General features: G+C 51.1%; 1 protein-coding gene across 30 annotated transcripts in view; it reads right to left on the reverse strand.

Annotated features, from left to right (window-relative positions):
- CYRIB (CYFIP related Rac1 interactor B) overlaps positions 1-15,966 on the reverse strand; it is a 170,890-nt gene extending 154,924 nt beyond the window's left edge. For 13 of the 30 annotated variants that reach the window (XM_032253652.1, XM_032253469.1, XM_032253559.1 and 10 more), the window contains exon 1: positions 15,450-15,535. The gene's annotated coding sequence lies outside the window, so the exon portion shown is untranslated. Of the gene's footprint in view, positions 1-15,192; positions 15,536-15,858 lie in introns of those variants that run through there. The other 17 variants (XM_032253649.1, XM_032253553.1, XM_032253545.1 and 14 more) reach the window with 8 other exon arrangements.
- Positions 15,967-16,178: the final 212 nt, after the last annotated feature.

A 16,178-nucleotide genomic window follows, 5' to 3' on the forward strand; every position in this document is an offset into this window, starting at 1 on the left:
GATCTCGGCTCACCGCAACCTCTGCCTCCTGGGTTCAGGCAATTCTCCTGCCTCAGGCTCCTGAGTAGCTGGGATTACAGGCACGTGCCACCATGCCCAGCTGAATTTTTTGTAGTTTTTTAGTGGAGACGGGGTTTCACCACGTTGACCAGGATGGTCTCGATCTCTTGACCTCATGATCCACCCGCCTCGGCCTCCCAAAGTGCTGGGATTACAGGCGTGAGCCACCGCGCCCGGCCTGGGCTTCGATTTTCTAAAAGAAAAGTATACACTCTACAAACACTCTTGGAGTAAGGCCTACTGCTAGCCTGGCCTGTGGATCTAAACCAGAAAACAACCCCGTCCTGGGCCCAGCTGTGTTTAGTGGAGCAAGGTCAAAGTTTAAATGCCAAATATTCTATGGATAATAAGGTGCTCTTATTGTACTTGGTTTTCTATCATATAAACCCCTTTCTGAATGTTTTCTTCTCCTTCTTCTTTTCTTCTTTTTTTGAAAATTCAAGACATGGTGCTTGATCAATGCTAAGTAGAACAGAGAGCCAGGAAGCTCATCTTTAATTCAGCGCTGACAATCCTCAGCTCAGCTCAAACTTGGCAAAATGCATTCTTCCCTCACATCTATTCATAGTCGTCTGTTCCTAGAGTTAATGCTCAATTATTCACCCTAACAGAGGAATTGTCCCATGCGCTCAGAATAACATGGGTGGTGGGAGGCAGGAGGGGCAGAGGAGCCGGGAGAGACTGGCAGAGAACCCAGCTGCTGCCCAGCAGGCAGCCACACTCCTCTGAGAGAGCTGCAAGGTGACAGCGCCCTCGAGGTACGGCCAGTGGGGAGGAGCTGACCTTAGTCATCAGGGCCTGCAACTTGACACACGCTGAACCGCATCCTCACCAGGCCCAACTTGGGATCCCTGTGCACAGGGAAGGGAAGGAAGGCTCAGACAAGTGACACGACCCGCCAGCGACACAGAGGAGTACATGGCAGGGCTGGTGACACAGTGCAGAGGCACGGCCCATGTGTACCCAGCACCACCCAAGGGGCAGATGCAATTGACACCCTCAGGTGATGAAAACTTTGGAGCTGCCACAGGCTTCAACTCCTCCCAGGACTGAACGTTTTACCAGAATTGCTTCCTGCCTGGTGGGCCTCCCTCGCAGACAGGCTGAGTTGAATGGAATCTCCCTCAAGGCTTTGAGCTTTTGTATTTTTAATATGTTGGAGACAGGGTCTCACTCCATTGCCCAGCGTAGAGTGCAGTGGCGTGATCATGGCTCCCTGAAGCCTCAGCCTCCCGTCTCATGCAATCCTCCCACTTCAGCCTCCCGAAGAGCTGGGACTACAGGTGAGTGTCACCACACCAAGATTTTTTTTTAAATTTTTTGTAGAGATGAGGGTCTCCTGATGTTGCCCAGGCTCTTCTGGACCTCTTGGGCTCAAGCAATCCTCCCGCCTCCGCCTCCCAAAGTGTTGGGATTATAGGTATCAGCCACGGCACCCAGCCTCTCACAAGGTTTTGATGAGGATTAAATGAGATGATGCACACCCAGCAGAAACCTCTACTCTTACTGCATCCCCCTTGTATTTTAGTCCTTCATTTTCCTCCTCTGACCCTTGAAACTATAAGGACAAGGAGCCTGTATGACTCAGCATGACTCAGCTTGTTGAGCCCAGGGCCCCGCTCAGCAAGTAACTGGGTTCATTCTTCACTCCTTCAGCCATGGCAGCTGACTAACTTATCACTTCCTCTCCAAGGTGCTGAGGAGCAGAGAGCCCAGAGGTGAGGACAGGAAAAGGTGGGGTAAGGGACAGAGACGGGGAAGACCATGGGCAAACCTAGGAATTTTCTGGACATTCAATAAATACCTACTTGAGATGCTAAGACATGTCCCCCTTTTGCATCTAATCACAGAAATACTTATATACACATATCAAAGTGGTAAATTCAGGGCATGAAACGAATATTTTTAAAGATGACAATTTAGGCCAGGCGCAGCAACTCACATCTGTAATCCCAGCACTTTGGGAGGCTGAGGCAAGCAGATCACTTGGCCAGCCTGGCCAACATGGTGAAACCCGTCTCTACTAAAAATACAAAAATTAGCCAGGCATGATGGGCTACACCTGTAGTCCCAGCTACTGAGAGGCTGAGGCACGAGGATCACTTAAACCCAGGAGGTGGAGGTTGAAGTGAGCCAAGATTGCGCCACTGCACTCCAGCCTGGGTGACAGAGCAAGACTCTGTTTCAAAATAAAATAAAATAATTAATAAATACGTCAATTTAAATTATCAGCCAGGCACAGTGGAGAGAGCCTGTAGTCCCAGCTGTTTGGGAGGCCAAGGTGGGAGGATCCCCGGAGATCAGGAGTTAGAGGCTGCAGTGAGCCATGATCGTACCACTGCACTCTAGCCTGGACAACAGAGCAAGACCCTGTCTCTAAAAGAAAAAAAAAATGTAATAATAATTAAAAAATTCAATTGTCCACCCAAAGTAGAAAATTAACTCATATACTCATTCATCAAACATATGTCTGGTACCTACCTACTAGGTACTTTCTATATTTGGTGCCTCCCTTTAAAAAATGGCTGAGGAGCATTGAATCCGAACCCTTCCAAAACACAGGCAAAGGTGATAGTGGGCTGCATCACAGACATAGGGCTCAAAAGAAAACGGCATTTTAGACACTACAAGAGTCTGTCTGGAAATTTGCAATCACATAAACGGTTATAGCTCAGCCACCCGCTGAGGTGCCTTTGTCTGTCTGCTCCGTATGGGTTTCTCAGAGACAGATGTATCCTTTTCTTCTGCCCCTGCCTCCCACCACAAAGCACAGGAAGAGGGTTCTGAAAAGTGGTCCCTCTCCCAAAGAGAGGTCGGGCACACCCGCTGCACCTCACTCCCTGGATGTGCCGGAGGCAGGAGCAGAGAGATTACTCAGGTGCTTGGAGACAGAAGGTCACTCATCTTCCATTAAGAACACACTGAACACAGCTTCTGAACCAAAGTTCATTTTGCTTTGGAAATAACATAAAGTCCCCAAACAGAAAACACTTGGCAACTGTTCATCAGTGGCTCTCATTCATCTTACCTTTCCCTGAAAATAACTCCTTTTTTTTTTTATTGAAACGGAGTCTCACTCTGTCGCCCAGGCTGGAGTGCAATGGCACAATCTTGGCTCATTGCAACTTCCGCCTCCAGGTTCAAGCAATTCTTCTGCCTCAGCCTCCCGAGTAGCTGGGACGGCAGGTGTGCACCACCACCCCCAGCCATACCCTCGATTAACTGAGCCAAATTCAGCTGAACTCAAAGGGCCAAATGCTTTCCTCTTTCCATTTTAAAAACTTTAAATAATGTAAAGGTGTATTTTGCCTATTGTATTTATTTGTATTTGTTTCTTTTTTTTTTTTTTTTTGAGACTGAATCTCTCTCTGTTGCCAGGCTGGAGTACAGTGGCGCGATCTCAACTCACTACAACCTCCACCTCCTGGGTTCAAGCGATTCTCCTGACTCAGCCTCCCGAGTAGTTGGGACTATAGGCGTGCACCACCATGCCCAGCTAATTTTTGTATTTATAGTAGAGACAGGGTTTCACCATGTTGGCCAGGATGGTCTCGATCTCTTGACTTCATGATTCGCCCACCTCAGCCTCCCAAAGTGCTGGGATTACAGGTGTGAGCCATTGCACCTGGCCTGCATTTGTTTCTGTGGGTTTTGTTTGTTTGTTTTGCTTTGTTTTTAGCATGGGGAAAATGGAAAGCCTGCAGGACAAATTCTAAAGGAGCTATAGCACTCCGTTTCTTATTTTTTGTATATTATGCATTGTACTTTATCGAATATTCTCTACTGCTATTCCGCTTATGCACTGACTCACTGACGTCCCCGTACAGCACCGCACACACAAGACCAGTGCATGGAAAACCAGCCTTCAGGAGCAACCTGGGAGACTGTCAAGATTTTTTTTTTTTTTTTTTTTTTTTTGCGTACTGTGCTGACTTCTGAACTTCACCATGAAGATGTGACTCTGTTCAGCAGCTTCTTCTCCTTTGGTGCTTTTAGGTCTTGGGGGCATGTGTCTGTCTGTTAGAAAAAGCAGAAAACCAGCCCAGCTCAGATCAGAACAGGAAACCGGGACCCAGGCTGGTGGGTACCAAAGCAGGGCCTTGTGGCTTCACAAGCTGCCTCCCAGGGACAGGCTATCTGGTCAAGAGAACTCACCCCCTCACTGCTGGGTCCCATAGAGGGCTTTCACGTGCCTGGCCTGCTCCCTCCTTCTCTAAATGAGGAGTGACCTAGATGACTGTCACACTCTTGTGTGGTAATGGGCAACACACGTCACCTCGCTGAACCTCAGTTGCCTCTGAACAGCCTTCCACCTTGGACTGGAATCAGAGCCCCACAGGCGAGATTCTAGCAAGAGGTTACACCGTGTGGGATACTGACCTCAGCATCTAGGGTGATGGGGCCCCTGGGTGGGTCACCTCTAGCTGGAAGATGCTTCCTCTTTCACAGCTCCATCCCCAGATCTGTGCCTTAAAGATTAAAAGCTGGGGTCCCGCATGGTGGCTCACACCCATAATCCCAGCGCTTTGGGAGGCCAAGACAGGCAGGTCACTTGAGGTCTGGAGTTTGAGACTGGCCTGGCCAACATGGTAAAACCCTGTCTCTACTAAAAATACAAAAATTAGCCAGGCGTGGTAGTGCACACCTATGATTCCAGCTACTTGGGAGGCTGAGGTATGATAATTGCTTGAACCCAGGAGGCTGAGGTTGCAGTGAGCCAAGATCACGCCACCATATTCCAGCTTGAACGATAAAGCAAGACTCTGTCTCAAAAAAAAAAAAAAAAAAAAAAAAAAAAAAAGACTCTCGCTTGCCGGATACAGCGGTGTGCACCTATAGTCTAATCTACTTGGAAGGCTGAGGTGGGAGGATCACTTGAACCCAGGAGATTGAGTCCAGCTTGAGCAACGTAGCAAGACTCTCATCTCAAAAAAAATATATACACATATATATATATACACACACACATACATATCTATGTATACATACACATATATACACGTGTGTGTGTGTATATATGTATTTTATATATACATATATATACATATATACATATATATATATATCTGGACCTTTCCACCCAGGAAGCATAAGCCACCCAGGTATGAGCAGATAAAAGAAATACTGCAGAAGAGCCCAGGCTCAATGGCTCACACCTGTAATCCCAGCACTTTCGGAGGCCAATGGGGGGCAAATCACAAGGTCAAGAGATCGAGACCATCCTGGTCAACATGGTGAAACCCCATCTCTACTAAAAATACAAAAATTAGCTGAGCATGGTGGCAGATGTCTGTAGTCCCAGCTACTCGGGAGGCTGAGGCAGGAGAATCACTTGAACCCGGGAGGCGGAGGTTGCAGTGAGCCGAGATGGTGCCACTGCACTCCAGCCTGACAACAGGGCAAGACTCCATCTCAAAAAAGAAAGAAAGAAAGAAGTACTGCAGAAGAGGGAACACGGGCATAGACTATGCTGGCAGGGTCACATATAGAAAATGGGTGGGGGAACGCTGAAAGCAGACGTATAAATCCTACATGCACCTTATTTTCTCAAGTCTACATGGACCAGTATCCAATCATTGAAATTTTCCTTTCAAATTCAATCCCCTACAGTGTAAGGTCTCAGGACCTTTCTTTCCCCAACATCTCTTTCTCATGGGGAGTGCATGTATGCAGACCATGCAAAGTGCTACAAATCCCAACACCAAATGCATCAAGAGGTAGATTATTAGTCTGAGTCATTTCACACTAACTTTACCAAAACCTCACCGCTCAAATTAGCTCAAAGAATCTGCTTACAACCGCAATTATAAATTCTGAGCTTCCTTGGCTGATGAGTTTGCAGTAGGTGGTTCTTGGCCCTGAGGGCTGCTGAGATGCCCATCGTTATGAGATGCCCACTGAGAAAATCCCTGCCCTCTCCTAGCAGGGCCCACAGGAGCAGCGTCTGCTCTTGGCTAGACGACTCCATTCACAGACTTTTCCAGTTACATTTGAGGTTCACCGGAAGGAGGCAGTAAAAGCAGGAGGTGGGCGCTGAAGCTCACCTGGTACGTGTGAATTCCAGCTCTGCTTTTTATTAGCCTTCATGTTTTCTCAGTTTCCTCATCTGTAAAGTGGAAATAATATCACCTGCCACACAGTTACCATGGAAGTAAGAAATAAAATATGCAAAGTACATAACACGGCCAGGCGCGGTGGCTCATGCCTGCAATCCTAGCACTTTGGGAGGCTGAGGCGAGTGGATCACCTGAGGTCAGGAGTTCGAGATCATCCTGGCCAACATGGTGACACCCTGTCTCTACCAAAAATACAAAATTAGCTGGGCATGCTGGTGCATGCCTATAATCCCAGCTACTTGGGAGGCCGAGACAGGAGAATTGTTTGAACCTGGGAGGCAGAAGTTTTGTGAGCCGAGATCGCACCATTGCACTCCAGCCTAGGCAACAAGAACGAATCTCTGTCTCCAAAAGAAGAAAAAAAAAAGGACATGACACATGACACCTGCTCCATGTTCCATAAACAGAAAGTTCATGTTGCCATACAGGAGACCAAAAAAAAAAAAAAAAAAACACAGAAACCCACCACGTGACACTGATGGGAGCCCTGTTAAGAGGGGCTTTCAGGCCAGGCATGATGGCTCACGCCTAAACTCCCAGCACTTTAGGAGGCCAAGGCGGGCAGATGATCTGAGGTCAGGAGTTTGAGACTAGACGCTGCCCAACAAGGTGAAACCCCGTCTCTACTAAAAGTATAAAAATTAGCCAGGTGTGGTGGCACATGCCTGTAGTCCCAGCTACTCAGGAGGCTGAGGCAGGAGAATCACTTGAACCAGGGAGGCGGAGATTGCAGTGAGCCGAGATCATGCCATTGTACTCCAGCCTGGGTGAAGGAGTAAGACTCTGTCTCAAAAAAAAAATAGACGTGCTTTCTGCCAGGGCCATAACTGCCCCCACACACAGTCTAGAAAAGTGACCTTACTCCCTACCTCCTGCTCCACTCACCACCATCAACCCCCTGGCCTGTCATTCACGGTGTCTGTTGACTGTCTCTGCCGCCCCATTCCAAGCCCCTCAGAAAAGCTTCTCCAATTCCTGAGTGAGAAGAATGGGCCTCGCAGGGCTGAGTTTGAGTTAACCCAAAGAAATAAACCCAAACTCCTTCATTCTCCAAGCTGCTCAGGCCTCAGGGGACATGTGTGGGGTGGCCGTGGGGCACACAGTATCACTCCCCACGTGGATCCATCACAGGGCCTAGGACACAGTAGGTGCTCACTCTGCATCTGTTCTGTTGTTGAATGGCAGGATGCGTCTCACTCCTCCCTCAAGACCTGAAAACTTGAGAGTTATGAAGCCATGTTTAGGAATGACTATAAAATACTACCTTTCAGAATACATAGAAATCCCCATTTGATTCTTTCATTTGCAAGCCTGTTTGATCTGTCTACACACTGGTTGGTCTCTGGTGTCCCAGGAGCAGAGGGCAATACACAAAACCAGAGTTCAGGAGCAGAGCAGACATTTTAGGAAGTTATTACCCAAGTTTCACTTCCACATCGTCTTCTGCATTCTACTTCAACTCTGGTTTTGAGCAAAGCTGGGACTGGTAAAGAAACTCCCCTTAGTCTACATGTTCCTCTCCCTGAGTCCCAGCACTGAGACTCTGTAGACCAGGGACTCCAATTATTGAGCACCCATTGATATATACCTGACATAAGTATATTCGGACATTTTCTAACCTAAGAACCACAACAAGCTGGAAAACAGACCCTGAGATGCCAAGAGAAGTTATGCAATGTGCAAAAAACTTCACAGTTAGGGAGTCGAGTCTGAATCAAAGACCTCCTTGGCTCCAAGGTCCTTGCTTTGCAACCTGCCACTGTCCTTTTTCAAAGGTGCCAACCACCAACATTGCAAAGTGTTTCACTTTTCATAGAGGCCCCTGAGCATTTTGAAAGCATCTTGAAGAATGGTCCCCCTGCATTAAATTCAGATCCCATCTCTGCCAGAAGGATAGCCCTGGACAAATTAGACAGCTCTCACCACCTGTGACTATGTCCCACAGGAAGGGTGTGTATATGGAGGGCTTCTGCTAGAGGCTATGCTAGATGCTTTGATACACATTATCCTACCCAATCCTCCAAACATTCCAGGGAAGCAGGTGATAGTAGCCCAGCTTCATCAATGACAATTCTGGTTCTGCAGTGGATGTGATCTGCCCAAAGTCATGCAGTGCTAAGAAGCAGGGCCAGGGCTCCATCAGCCCTGCCATACAATAGGCTTTGTTGAGTGAGCACTGGATGTAAATTCCAAAGAGCTCAAAGCGGCCAGACACAGCCAGTGACAGGAGACTCTATTAGGCAGATGAGGAAAGAATGGAGCTTTTCTTCCTCCTACTACCCAAGCCTGTCCCATCCTTAACTCCTCTGCACAACGGGGCCCTCACTGTCCTTCCCCCACCTTCTTATCAAAGGATGCTCCTGCTAGGAGGGGGAAAAGACAGAGAAAGGATTAGTCTCTTGCATGGTTTATGTTGATTTCAAAGCTCTCACTTTCCCATGTTAGGCCTTCTTTTCCACTGCGGATTTAGGTGCTTAGTACTCTGCTGAAAGAAGATCAAGGGCAGAAATACATTCTGAACTAGGGAAGGACTCCAGTCCTCAGCATTCTCCTGTTCTCACAGCCTTACTGCTAAACATAGCAATGGATGCAGATGGCAGGCACTGTGGAGCGGTGAGCAAAAACCAGGCTCAGGAGCCAGCGGCCCAGGTTCCAGTCCTGACTGTGCCTCTTGGTCAGATGCTTCCCCCTGGGGGGTCCCAGTTCCCTTGTGTGTTAAAATTAGAGTACTGGATGCTTAGGCCTGAGACTCTGAGCATGGAGTTTCTGATCAGTCCTTCCAGGCCACCATCACATGGGGGAGCTGTTCAGCTCACGCTGCCTCTCCTCCTCCCCTCCCCATCTCAACAGATCACAGCACCTTCCCGGCTTATTCAGCACCTGCTGGCAGACAGAAGCAGTCTCTCTACCACTCTTTCCTGTTTCCACTGTAGCCTGTCCTGAGGTCCGTCCTAGGCCTTCGTCACTTTGTTATATGTGTGCTTTGCATGTCTGCCTCCTCCACTAAGCTACCTCGGGAACCTCCAGCATCATATACAGATCTGCACCGTCAGTGTCAGCCTGGCTCCTGAATGAATGATGGGAAGAAGGTCAGGTTGGATGATCTCCCGGCCCACTGCACTCAAAGTGTGGTCCACAACCCAGAGGCATCACATCATGTGCAAAGGTGTTCAAAATGCAGCATCTCAACCCACCCCAGTGCCTGCTCAGAACCTCCAAGGCAATTCCCTCATGATACGCAGCACACTCAAGTTTGGAAAACTCCTCCAACTCCTCCCTCCCTTGCTTTTAGCACCTAGAAGCCTCCAGAATTGTGAGCTTAGCAGGGCTCACTAAAACACAGCCCATCATTAACCAAGGAGATCTGCCTTAGGAACCTTCTAGAAGCCTCGCCACTGACTGTCACAAGCAGAATCTGAAATGAGTAGTGCCCGGAGTGACTCCCGGCACACATCACTCACTGGCCCTCTCCAGCTCTCAAGGAAGCCCAGGCAGCTTTCAATAAGGCTGAGGAGGCCAGACGTGGTGGCTCACACCTGTAATCCCAGCACTTTGGGAGGCTGAGGCGAGCGGAACATGAGGTCCAAGAGATCAAGACCATCCTGGCCAACATGGTGAAACCCCATCTCTACTACAAATACAAAAATTTGCTAGGCATGGTGGTGTGCGCCTGTAGTCCCAGCTACTCGGGAGGCTGAGGCAGGAGAATCACTTGAACCCAGAAGGCAGAGGTTGCAGTGAGTCAAAATAACGCCACTGCACTCCAGCCTGGTGACAGAGTGAGACTCTGTCTCAATCAAAAAAAAAAAAAAAGAAAGTAAGAAAAAAAAGAACACTGAGGTGGTCAGGCGCAGTGGTTCATGCCTGTAACCCCAACATGTTGGGAGGCCAAGGCAAGTGGATCACCTGAGCTCAGGAGTTCAAGACCAGCCTGGCCAATATGGAGAAACCCCGTCTCTACTAAAAATATATAAATTAGCCAGGTGTGGTGGTATGTGCCTGTAATCCCAGCTACTCAGGAGGCTGGGGCAGAAGAATCACTTGAACCCAGGAGGCAGAGGTCGCAGTGAGCCAAGATTGCGCCACTGTACTCCAGCCTGGGCAACAGAGTGAGACTCCATCTCAAAAAGTAAAAATTTAAAAAAAAAAAAAAAACAGTGAGGCCTGGCAGAGACAGACAGACTGGCTGCCCACTCACCCGCACGGGTCCCATGTCCACGCTCAGAAAGCTCTCTTCCCTCATTTTTCTACTCTTGACATTTATTCAGCTTGTAAAAAAAGGATCCCTTCCAAAACGCATCTTCAGTTTTTTAATAAACCCTGCAATTCATTTAATGATTTCAGATTATCTTAAATATTTATAAAAAATCACTCTCAGCAACACTTCTTTAAGCAAACCTCCTCGTCAACTTCGATTATTTATATATTTATGAACACGATGTTCAAGGAGCAGATGGCAGCTAGTAAGTCCTCAAAAAGGAGGAAAAAAAAAAATCAATGGGACAGAATGTAAGCTCCATGACTCGCCCGTCTACTCTTCTCGACAAGCTCTCGTACGCTTATCTTTCCACTCAGCGGAAGCGCCACACAAAAGTCCACAATTGGTTTAAAACAGCACACTTGGACTTCATAAAGCTTGGAGGCTCCCTCTGTAATCTAGGAATGACCTGCCAGCCAAGGGCTCAATTCCCAAAGGAAACGGAAGCTCTGTCGATGGATGGGGAGACAGATGCTGGGACCAGGGGAGGCACAGAAAGCACCGGCAGCCGAGGGAAGACACAGACATTGCTGAGCACCTGCCAGGTGCCATGCTGTCTGCTGTGCACTTCCCATGCAACCTCTGGGATGCTCGTCACAACAACACTTCCAGGTGGCGACTATTAGTCCTCATTTGAAAGATGAAGAGAAAAAAGAAGAGAAAGGAAGTATCTTGGCCAAAGCCACAGAGCTGGTGAGTGGCAGGGCCAGGATGCGAACCCAGGCTGTCGGGACCCGAAGGCTTCACGGCCTCTAGAAGAAAAGGAGACGGGAAAAAAAATTGCTCTTAACCTCATGCATCCTAGTCTAACAAAGTTGCCTTTCTTTCAGCCTGTGGAGGCCAATCACCCCCCTTTTAAGACTATGAAAGACTTAATTGCCAAAGTTCTACTGAAGCAAAAGGACTTGCTCCATTGGAGAGCCCCGAAAAGGAAAATCTCAGCTGAATGCAGGAAGGAGTCGATGCGAAGTTTATAAGAAGATAGGAAATGAGTGTCACAGGCACATCAAGAGTTGCCTTTACAAGAGAGACAGAAAAACAGGGGTGGGGGGGTAGCCCTCATCCTGAGAAATGAACGAAAAGCAAGATCACAAGGCATCTGTCTTCAACAGGCCTTTATCAAGTATCCCCTTTAGGGAAGGGAAAAAAAAAAACCCTTCACTCCTCCCACCCCAATTTACTTCTTTCTAGAAGCTCCAATTCAAGCTAAAACAGAGAGATGAATCTGGCCTTTGAATGCCTATACGCTTGCTGAGGAGACTGTGATTATTCTGTTGTTGGTGATGATAACAATAATCATAGGTGGTGATCGCCATTATATGGGGTGTGCAATGGGAACATGGGCCTATGCTAAGGGCTTCACTTACGCTACTGCCGTGAGCAACACGACCCCATAACATATGTGCCCATTTTACAGATGAGAACACCAAGGCTCCAAGAAGGGAAAAAACTTGGTTCCATGCACGCGAGCAGTAAGAAAGAAAACCGAGGTGTGAATTTGGATCTCACTCTCTTACTTAGGCGCCCCAGGAGACCAATGGGGTGGGGATTCTTTTGCCTGTTTAGAAATGGAGAAAAGAGGGTTCCAAGAATGTAGTGACCTCTCATAGCCAAGAGACAGTGAAGGTGTAGCTGATAAAATTCAGACTTAAAACACTGCCTTTATAATGCTCACTGGCGGACGACTTCACTGAAGACAGCCAAGTCCCAGACCGCCAAAGCCACATGAATGGTGGTCTCTTCAATTAAAGAGATGGCAGTAATGCTGAGCACGGCTGAAGCCACAACCTCCTGGCACTGGCGTCCCTAGGGCGTCCTTTCTGTGCTTGGGTCTCTGGATCCTGATGCAAGAGCTGTCAGGGACCAGGAATCCACATAGGGAACCCCGGGAGAACCATTTCAAGGCCAAGTGCAGGCCAGTGCACTGCCCTTGAGATGGAAAAAGAAGGTACATCCTCAAAGAGCCAAGGAGAACCCATCATGCTTCTGCTCATTCTGTCAAAAGACACGTACTGTTTCCTGCATGTGCCAGGCAGCAGGTCATGTGCCAGAGGAAGCACAAAGACCACTCAGGGTCTGCAAGAAGCAACGTGAGCTCTTCAGGCCGAAGACTAGGTGAGGACCCTCAATCTGCCCCTTCCTAACTAAAGGGTCTGGGGGCCAAGTCCTGCACTCTCTAACTCTCAGGAAAATGACACCCTAGCCCTCCTTTACAGGTAATCCTGGCCACTCCACAGCTCATTCATTCAAAATGAATCTGGGCCGGGCACAGTGGCTCACACCTGTAATCTGAGCACTTTGGGAGGCCAAGGCAGGGAGGATCCCTTGAATCCAGTAGTTTGAGACCAGCCTGAGCAACACAGGGAGACTCCATCTCTACAAAACATTAAAAAACTAGTTTGGCCAGGTGCAGTGGCTCAGGTCTGTAATCCCAGAACTTTGGGAGGCTGAGGTGGGTGGATCATGAGGTCAGGAGTTCGAGACCAGCCTGGCCAACACAGTGAAACCCCATTTCTATTAAAAATACAAAAATTAGCCAGGCATGATGGTACATGCCTATAGTCCCAGCTACTCAGAAGGCTGGGGCAGGAGAATCACTTGAACCTGGGAGGTGGAAGTTGCAGTGAGCCGAGACTGCGCCACTGCACTCCAGCCTAGGTGACAAAGTGAGACTCCATCTCAAAAAAAAATTAGTTGGGCATGGTGGCACACACTTGTGGTCCCAGCTACGTGGGAGGCTGAGGTGGATGGCTTGAGTCTGGGAGGTCAAGCCTGCAGTGAGACATGATCGCGCCACTGCACTACTTCAGCCTCAGCAATATCGTGAGACCCTGTCCTTAAAACATGCAAAATAAATCTGCACATGCTCAAACAGCAGCATGTTGCTGTACAGAGGGGTGTCCTGTTGAAATAAAAATAATAATAGCACTTCATGGGGTTGGGAGTTGGGGGATCCACATAGCTCAGGATCCTAAGAGAGGTACCCAGAAGACTTCGGGAGCTGAAAGAGGCAAAGGGGTGGCTGTCAGAGAGAGCAAAATTAATTGAAAATCTCCCAAAGTGAAGGGCAGAAACATAGACAAGCCTTTATCTGAAAGCCATCTCCAAGTCTCCCTGTGCTAGAACCCACTCCAGCCTCCTGCATCACACACGCTGCCTTTCCGGGTGCTGTGAGCCCAGCAAGGATCTAGACTGCAAATTCCAACGTGCCTGCCCAGGAAGAAAACTCAGGCCAGCTGACCATTTCTGCCTGCTGACCAAGGTAGCAAAGCCACCTCTTTAGGCTTCCCCCACATTATAGGAACCCCAGGCCTGGGAAACCATCCCAGCCATCAGCCCTGGCTCAGCCAGTCATCAGGCAGTGGCAATCAAAATGATGCCTTCTTTAGATTTTCCCCCAATGCAATCTTCCAAGAATGGGAGAGTCTCAAAGTCAGAGATGAAGCCCTTTTTCACAACGGAGTCAGTATTTTCCCAAGATGGTCTCCTCAGAGAGGGAAGGAGTCCATCCAACCCAGATGGCAAAACGTGGCTCCCTGGGTATCGTGGATGGATGTCACAGGGCAAGGAAGCCAAAATGTGGAAGCACACCGACTCACCTCTCAAAATTCACCGCCCACCCGTTCATCTCACAGTTATCTATGGGATGCCTCCCACGTGCTCCAAGGCACCCTTTCCAGGTGCTGGAGATGCAGAAATTCAAGGTGACTGGCAATGACACTTTCTATCACTGCGCCCCCTCCAGGCCAGGAAATCTACGGTCGTTTTCTCAAGGTTCCATTCAACAGTAGCCCATTTTACAGACGGGAGCCCAAGACTCAGAGCGGGTAAGTGACTTGCCCAAGGTCACACAGCTAGTAAGCGGCAGGGCCAGGCATTAAACATAGGTGCAAAGTGCACATGACACTCCCCTGCAGCGCCAGTTTCCCACTCTCTCCCTCTGCACTCCTCCACCTCCTGCAGCAAGGTGGGTAGCGAAGACACACCCCGGGGAGCTCCAGCATGGGCAGCCCTCGGTTCCTCCTTCCTTCCAACCCGGACACAGGACACACGTTGCAAAGGACACACAGGTTTCTCCCACCCCAGTGTTTGTGTCCACAGCCCCAAAAAAGCTCTGCCGGCTGCAAGGGCACCCACCCGTTAACACTGAACTTCCATTTCAAAAGAAAGATGGTGAAGAGATAAAAGGCGAAGAGGAAGTGCTCTTTAAACACAGGCGGGTGGCTGCCCCAGGAGGAAGTCCTGAGGCCAACGGAGATTTTGTTCACCCCCTCTAGTTCCTCAAATCGAAGGCGACTGGCCTTCCCAGCCCCTGAAGGGAGGTGGCCGGGGGCCTGCGCCGCTCCCCGGGTCAGTACCCGCGCCGACACCTGGCTCGCAGGAAGGGTCTGCCCGGGACCCGCCACCCCGACCCGAGCGCCCCCTGCCTCGAGGCGCAAGACGCGCCGCTCCGCAGCTGGGTGGACCCGGGCGGCGGCCCCGCGGCGCGCTCCCCTCGGTCCGCCCGCCGCCCCCCGCGCGCTCGAGGCGCCTCCCCCAGGACCCCCGCGCCCGCCGGCCCGGACGCCCCCACCCCGGCGGCACCCCGTGTCTACCCGCCGCGGCGCCCGGCCCGGCGGCCCGGATGGCACCCCCGCCTCTCCCCGCACCCATCACGCGCGCGCCCCGCACCCCGCGCCCTCTCCGGGGACAAATCGGCTCCAGGGGCGCGCGCACGGACCGGCCGGGCGGCAGCGCCTTTGGAGCCCCGGCACGTACCTGGCGGCCCCGGCGGGCGGGCGAGGGAAGCGCGGCGCGGGAGCGCGGGAGCGCAGGAGCCTCGGAGCCTCGGAGCCTCCGGTGCCGCCGCCGCCGCCGTTTCCGGGTTGGCGGGGCTCACGTCACCGCCACAGGTTTGCGAGCGGCCCCCGCCGCGGCGGCAGCAGCAGCAGCAGCAGCGGCCCGGGCGAGTGCCAGGCAAGAAATAACTATAAAAGGAAGAGGCGCGGCGAGGAGGAAGAGGAAGCGCTGTTTACCTTCGAGAAGCCGAGCCGCCGGCGCTCTCACAAAAGGAGGACGCTCGCCTCGCGACGCGCCTCCCCCCGCGCCCCGTCCCCGCCGCATCGCGGGGCCCCGGCGTCAGCGCGCGCCGTGCCCCAGGACCGCCCCGCGCCAGCCCCCACCCCAGAACCCCGCGCCCGCCTGGCCCGTACCCTCCCGAGCCGGGGCGCCGTGGGCCCGGGACAGTGGTGACCTTGGGCAAGTCACCGCGGGGCGCGCTGCGGCTGGGGGCCGTCGCCCTCATTGTGCCAGGAGGAAACCCGGCCTGGGGAGGCACGGGGTGGCCCCCAAGGTCACGGCCTGTCAGGCAGGGCTCCGCTCGAGCCCCGGTCTCCAGACCTGTGGGCCGGCCAGGTTCCCTTCCCTGGGTGGCTTTCCCCTCACCTGGACTTCAGGAATGGTGACAGTCCCTGCCCGGCTCAGCTCGCAGCGGGGTCAGTCGGAGGATGTGCGGTCCACGCACCCGTTCAGCCCTCCCTCGGATAATCACTGGGCCTACTAAGTGCCCGGGCCGTTGTGGGCCCTGGAGCTGCAGCTGCGAACCCAGACAAAATCCCTGCTTGCAAGGGGCAGCGGGCCCAGGCCGTAAATACCTGATGGGTCTGATGGTGCTAAGCGCTGCGCCAGAGGAAAATAAAGCAGGGTGAGGGGACAGTGCGGACTGTCGGTGCTACCCTAAGTGGCTCTCCAAGGACTTTGAATTT

The sequence above is a fragment of the Sapajus apella genome, unplaced genomic scaffold (genome assembly GCF_009761245.1).
Source record: "Sapajus apella isolate SASKATOON/1434 unplaced genomic scaffold, GSC_monkey_1.0 scaffold3, whole genome shotgun sequence".
Classification (NCBI taxonomy): Eukaryota; Metazoa; Chordata; class Mammalia; order Primates; family Cebidae; genus Sapajus; species Sapajus apella.